Source organism: Macaca thibetana, chromosome 20 (genome assembly GCF_024542745.1).
Source record: "Macaca thibetana thibetana isolate TM-01 chromosome 20, ASM2454274v1, whole genome shotgun sequence".
NCBI lineage: Eukaryota > Metazoa > Chordata > Mammalia > Primates > Cercopithecidae > Macaca > Macaca thibetana.
In genome coordinates, this window is record NC_065597.1 from 72,895,204 (window position 1) to 72,901,321 (window position 6,118).

At 50.0% G+C, this 6,118-nt stretch overlaps 2 protein-coding genes across 29 annotated transcripts in view; one reads left to right on the plus strand and one right to left on the minus strand.

Moving 5' to 3' along the window:
* The window catches only part of LOC126944677 (elongin-B), a 124,922-nt gene that overhangs the window by 16,159 nt on the left and 102,645 nt on the right, over positions 1-6,118 (minus strand). Inside the window, exon 1 of one of the 28 annotated variants that reach the window (XM_050774431.1) lies at positions 5,896-5,899. The exons of 26 other annotated variants lie outside the window; for them this stretch is intronic. The gene's annotated coding sequence lies outside the window, so the exon portion shown is untranslated. One more of the 28 variants, XM_050774448.1, reaches the window with a different exon arrangement.
* Positions 1-6,118, plus strand: part of ZG16B (zymogen granule protein 16B) — a 58,494-nt gene that overhangs the window by 14,613 nt on the left and 37,763 nt on the right. The gene's annotated exons all lie outside the window — the stretch shown is intronic.

Consider the following 6,118-nt stretch of genomic DNA (forward strand, 5'->3'; position numbering starts at 1 on the left):
TTTCTGAAAGGAAGCCTGCCTTGGGCCAAGGTGCTAGAACTGGGGGCTGGAGGAGAGCAGTGGTGCGGGTGGGTGCTGGGAGGGGCTGCGGTCAGGTGGGGAAGCTCTGCAGGATTCCAGGCAGCTTCTCTCCAAACCTGACCTGGGCTCCCTGCAGAGCACACCTTGCTGGAGCTTCTGAGCTCCATTGTTCTGTCCAGAAATCCCATCTCAGACCCCAGGCCTAGCCAGACAGCTCCACCCAGAGACCCCAGCATGGCCAGCCCCCTTCCAGATCTGGGGTCTGGAGTGGCTGGAGGTGGAAAGGGACTGGTTCAAAGCTGGTGGCACTCCTTATTTGACCAGAGGCAGGGGGAGACTTGACCTTGGGGACCGGTGCACTCTGGTCTGGGGTGGCCAGGACAGAGCAAGATGCAAGGGTCTGGTCGGGCGCGGTGGCTCAAGCCTATAATCCCAGCACTTTGGGAGGCCCAGACGGGCGGATCACGAGGTCAGGAGATCGAGACCATCCTGGCTAACACGGTGAAACCCCGTCTCTACTTAAAAAAATACAAAAAACTAGCCGGGCGAGGTGGCAGCGCCTGTAGTCCCAGCTACTTGGGAGGCTGAGGCAGGAGAATGACGTAAACCTGGGAGGTGGAGCTTGCAGTGAGCTGAGATTTGGCCACTGCACTCCAGCCTGGGCGACAGAGCGAGACTCCGTCTCAAAAAAAAAAAAAAAAAAAAAAAAAAAGATGGGAGGGTCAGGAGACAGGGCCTCGCCTTCTCTCAAGTCCCGTGGAGGACCAGGGCCTGGATGGTCCAGGGCCCTGTAGTTCTCTCTTGGGCTCACACACAGTGCTCGCTGCCCAGAAGTCTCTCAAATCCCTCTCTGCATAGTCAACTCCTCTTGTCCCTCAGCCTTCTGCTCTGCCACCTCCTGCCTCCTTTGCAGCCCTGCCATAGTTGTACTTTTTTATTTTTCTTTCTTTTTTTTTTTAAAGAGACACGGTCTTGGCCAAGCATGGTGGCTCACGCCTGTAATCCCCGCATTTTGGGAGGCTGAGATGGGTGAATCATTTGAGGTCAGGAGTTTGAGACCAGCCTGGCAACATGGTGAAACCCTGTCTCTACTAAAAATACAAAAATTAGCTGGGCGTGATGGCAGGTGCCTGTAATCTCAGCTACTCGGAAGGCTGAGGCACAAGAATTGCTTGAACCCAGAAGGTGGAAGTTGCAGTGAGCCGAGATCATGCCACTGCACTCCAGGCGACACGGTGAGACTCTGTCTCAAAAAAAAAAAGAGAGAGAGAGGCTTTCACTCTGTCACCAGGCTGGAGTGCAGTGGTACGATCTCAACTCACTGCAGCCTCCGCCTCCCGGGTTCAAGCAGTTCTCTGCTTGAATCATAAACTTATGATTACAGTCATAAGCCACTGTGCCCGGCTGGGACTGTTTTCTTAATTTCATTTTTGGATTGTTCATTGTTGGCATATAGAAACACAGCTGATTTCTGAGTGTTAATTTTGTATCCTGCAACTGCTGAATTTATTAGTTCTAATAGTTTTTTTGTGTGAAATCTTCAGAGACTGCTACAAACAAGATGTCATCTGCAAATGGAAATATTTTACTTTTTCCTTTCTGATTTGCACGTCCTTTTTTTTTTTTTTTTTAATCTGGCTAGAAGTTTCAGTACAGTGTTGCATGACAGTGGTAAAACCGCGCATCCTTGCCTTGTTCCTGATCTTAGAAGAAAAGCTTTCAGCTTTTCATCATTGAGTATGATTTTAGCTGTGGGCTTTACTGTATTAAGGTCCTTCCTTCCTTCCTTCCTGTCTTTTTTTGACGAGGTCTTGATTTGTTGCCCAGCCTAGAGTGCAATGGCATTATCACAGCTCACTGCAGCCTCTGTCTCCCAGGCTCCAGTGAGTCTCCTGCCTCAGCCTCTCAAGTAGCTAGGACTACAGGCATGTGCCACCATGGCCAGCTAATTTTTGTATTTTTTGTGGAGACAGGGTTTTGCCATGTTCCCCAGGCTGGTTTAGAACTATTGGGCTCAAGTGATTGGCCTGCCTGCACCTCTCAAAGTGCTGGGATTATAGGTGTGAACCACCATGCCTGGCTTAGTTTCTTTCTATTCCTAGTTTGTTTATCATGAAAGGGTGTTGAATCTTGTCAGATGCTTTTTCTGCATCAGTTGAGATGATCATGTGATTTTTGTCCTTTGTTCTGTTAATAATGGAATATTTCATTAACATTTCTTGATTTTCATATGTTCACTCATTCTTATATCCTAAGGATAAATCCCACTTGGATATGGTATAAAATATTTTTAATGTGCCATTGAATTTGGTTTGCTAGTATTTTGTTGAGGATTTTTGCATCAATATTTTAACTTTTTTTTTTTTTAAGAGACAGGGTCTGTCTCTGTCACCCCGGCAGGACTGCAGTGGCGTGATCTCTGTAGCCTGGAACTACTGGGCTCAAGCAGTCCTTCTTCCTTACCCTCCTGAGCAGTTGGGATCACAGCCACATGCCACTGTATCTGGCTATTTTTAAAATTTTTTTTAGACAAGGAGTCTTGCTGTATTGCCCTGGCTCATTTCAAACTCCTCAAGGGCTCAACTCATCTTCCCGCCTCAGCCTCCCAAACAGGTAGAATTACAGGCATGAGTCACTTCGCCCAGCTTACATCAATATTCATCAGGGACGTATTGATCTGTAGCCTGTGGCTTTTTTTTTTTTTTTTCTTTGAGATGGAGTCTTGCTCTGTCACCCAGGCTGGAGCGCAGTTGTGCGATCTCGGCTCACTGCAAGCTCCGCCTCCTGGGTTCACGCCATTCTCCTGCCTCAGCCTCCCGAGTAGCTGGGACTACAGGCGCCTGCCACCATGGCCAGTTAATTTTGGTTTTGTAGTTTTTTAGTTAGAGACGGGGTTTCACCATGTTAGCCAGGACAGTCTCAATCTTCTGACCTCGTGATCCACCCGCCTCGGTCTCCCAAAGTGCTGGGATTATAGGTGTGAGCCACCACGCCTGGCCAAGGTTTCTTTAAATGTTTGGTAGAATTTACCAGTGAAGTCATCTGGTCCTGGTATTTTTGTTGTTATTGGGACTTTAAAAAAATTACTGATTCAGTATCCTTACCAGTTGCAGATTTTCTTTTTTCTATTTTTGAGACGGAGTCTCGCTCTGTCACCCAGGCTGGAGTGCAGTAGCAAGATCTCAGCTCACTGAAACCCCCGGGTTCAAGCGATTCTCCTGCCTCTGCCTCTCAAGTAGCTGAGACTATAGGTGTGCGCCACCGCGCCTGGCTAATTTTTGTATTTTTAGTAGAGACGGGGTTTCACCACGTTGGCCAGGCTGGTCTTGAACTCCTAACCTCAGGTGATCCACCTGCCTTGGCCTCCCAAAATGCTGGGATTACAGGTGTGAGCCACCATGCTGGCTAATTTTTTGTATTTTTAGTAGAGACGGGGTTTCACCACGTTAGCCAGGATGGTCTCGATCTCCTGACTTCACGATCTGCCCGCCTTGGCCTCCTAAAGTGCTGGGATTATAGGCGTGAGTCACCGTGCCCAGCCCAAGGAGGCTATTTCTCATAAAGGGTTGCAGGCAGGGTGTGGTGGCTCATGCCTGTAATCCCAGCAGTTTGGGAGTCCGAGGTGGGCAGATCACTTGAGGTCAGGAGTTCGATACCAGCCTGGCCAACATAGTGAAACCCCATCTCCACAAAAATTAGCTGGGCATGGTGGTGTGCACCTGTAATCCCAGCTACTTGGGAGGCTAAAGCAGGAGAATCGCTTGAACCCGGGAGACAGAGGTTGCAGTGAGCCAAGATGGTGCTACTGCACTCCAGCATGGGTGACACAGCAAGGCTTTTGTCTCAAAATAAAAATAAATAAATAAACAAATGGTTGCAGCCTGCAGGCTGGCCATTCCGCAGGCCATAAGTGCAGCATCCGGCAGAGACTGTTAACAGGTACTTCGAGGGAGGAGGGGATAAGACAAGAATTTATTCTGAAGCAGTTGCCACATATACATACTCAACAGGATATAGGAGGAACTATATTTATGAAAGGGAGTTGCGGCCGGGCGCGGTGGCTCAAGCCTGTAATCCCAGCACTTTGGGAGGCCGAGACGGGCGGATCACAAGGTCAGGAGATCGAGACCATTCTGGCTAACACCGTGAAACCCCGTCTCTACTAAAAAAATACAAAAAACTAGCCGGGCGTGGTGGTGGGCGCCTGTAGTCCCAGCTACTTGGGAGGCTGAGGCAGGAGAATGGCATGAACCCGGGGGGCGGAGCTTGCAGTGAGCCGAGATCGCGCCACTGCACTCCAGCCTGGGGCACAGAGCAAGACTCCGTCTCAAAAAAAAAAAAAAAAGAAAGGGAGTTGCACGCAGTTGTGACAAGCAAGCACGCATGTTGCATTAATCCCATGTTCACACTGGGGTGGCAACTTAACATTTAAATGCATTACATTAAGTCCTATATATCAAAAGGTCTTTTCAGGACATCAAAGCACTCAAGCGCACAGCCTCTGGAAACCAGTCAGAACCAACCCTTGATTGGAGGCCTCTTATCAGGAGAAAGTGACTGAAATCAGTTTCTTGTCCAATCAAAGCTGTAGTTGTGGCTTGTGGAACAGGGAAGTCAGTTATCTAGTGTCTGTCAATGGATGAGTTGTAATTGTTTTAATATTGCTTATCTCTAGGCCAGCACTTGCTTAACTGCCAGAGAAAAAGAAAAACCTTGTTGCAGTTAGAACATAATTTATATAGTTTATTTTTTTTTTTTTTTTTTTTTTTTGAGATGGAGTTTTTGCTCTGTCACCCAGGCTGGAGTGCAGTAGCACCATCTTGGCTCACTGCAACCTCTGCCTCCCGGGTTCAAGCGATTCTCCTTCCTCAGCCTCCCAAGTAGCTGGGATTACAGGCGCCCACCACTACGCCTGGCTAACTGTTGTATTTTTAGTAGAGACAGGATTTCACCATGTTGGCCAGGCTGGTCTTGAACTCCTGAGCTCAAGTGATCCGCCCACCTCAGCCTCCCAAAGTGCTGAGATTACAGGCGTGAGCCACTGCGCCTAGCCCAGCCATGCTATTATTTGCATTCCTAGTCATGGAAACTCAGAAAAATATGATCCTTTTGCTATAAGAGCCACGGGGTAGCCTTATAGCAGACGGTTAACTCAATAGACTTGGGGTGTTCAGATGCTACACATCCAAACCTCTAAGATCTTGAATGTCTTGCCTGATAAGAATGCCTCTGCATACCTGGATCCTTGGGCCCCGCCAGACAGCTGATGCTCACAACATGACTGATGGCAGGGCCTTGAGCCAGGTGGTATCAGGGGACCTCTGGAGGGGCTGGAGGCTGACTAACTAGCGTCAGTCATGCAGCTGCTCCAGGCACCGCCAACCTCCAGTAAAACCCTGCTGCCAAGGCTCAGGCCAGCGTCCCTGGTTGTCACACTTCCATGCTGGGAGAATGACGGGCATGCATAGGCCTCCCCTGGAGTGCTCACTGCAGCCTTCCTCCTGGTCTCTCCTGCACTCTGCCCTGTGTGTCTTTTACTTTGCTGATGTTAACCTAAGTCTTTTCACTCTGTAAACTAAACCCTAACCATGAGTGTGATGGTTTTTCTGAGTAGCGGGAGCCCTGCAGGAGGTCTTACGCACCTGGACTCAGTGGCCCATTCACATCTAGTACTGTAGAGCCTGCTTGGTTACCTTGGTTCCCTGAAACATCTCCCACAAGGCGGGAGACGCCCGCGGTGGGCTCCAGGTAGCTGTGTGGGCCCTGCAGGGCAGCGGGCAGGGAGTGGGGCTGAGAGCCCCTGGGCGGTGCACAGTCTGCGGGTCTGTACAGGACGAGCACTGCCAGCAGCAGGTTCCACGCTGTCAGGCCCCACCCCGCCCTCAGGAAGGCCTTGTCTGCCTGCTTTAAGGGGACTCCCGGCTCAGGGCCAGACCCTTGGTGCTGGAGGAAGTCATGGGTGGAGGACAGGGGGCACCAAGTGGGCAGCCAGGACCCCCGGGCTGCAGACAAGAAAAGGACTGTGGGGTCCACCAGGTCTGGGCCACATCAAGGAATGTGGTTGAAGACCCGCCAGTAGGAGCTGAAAACCAGGGCG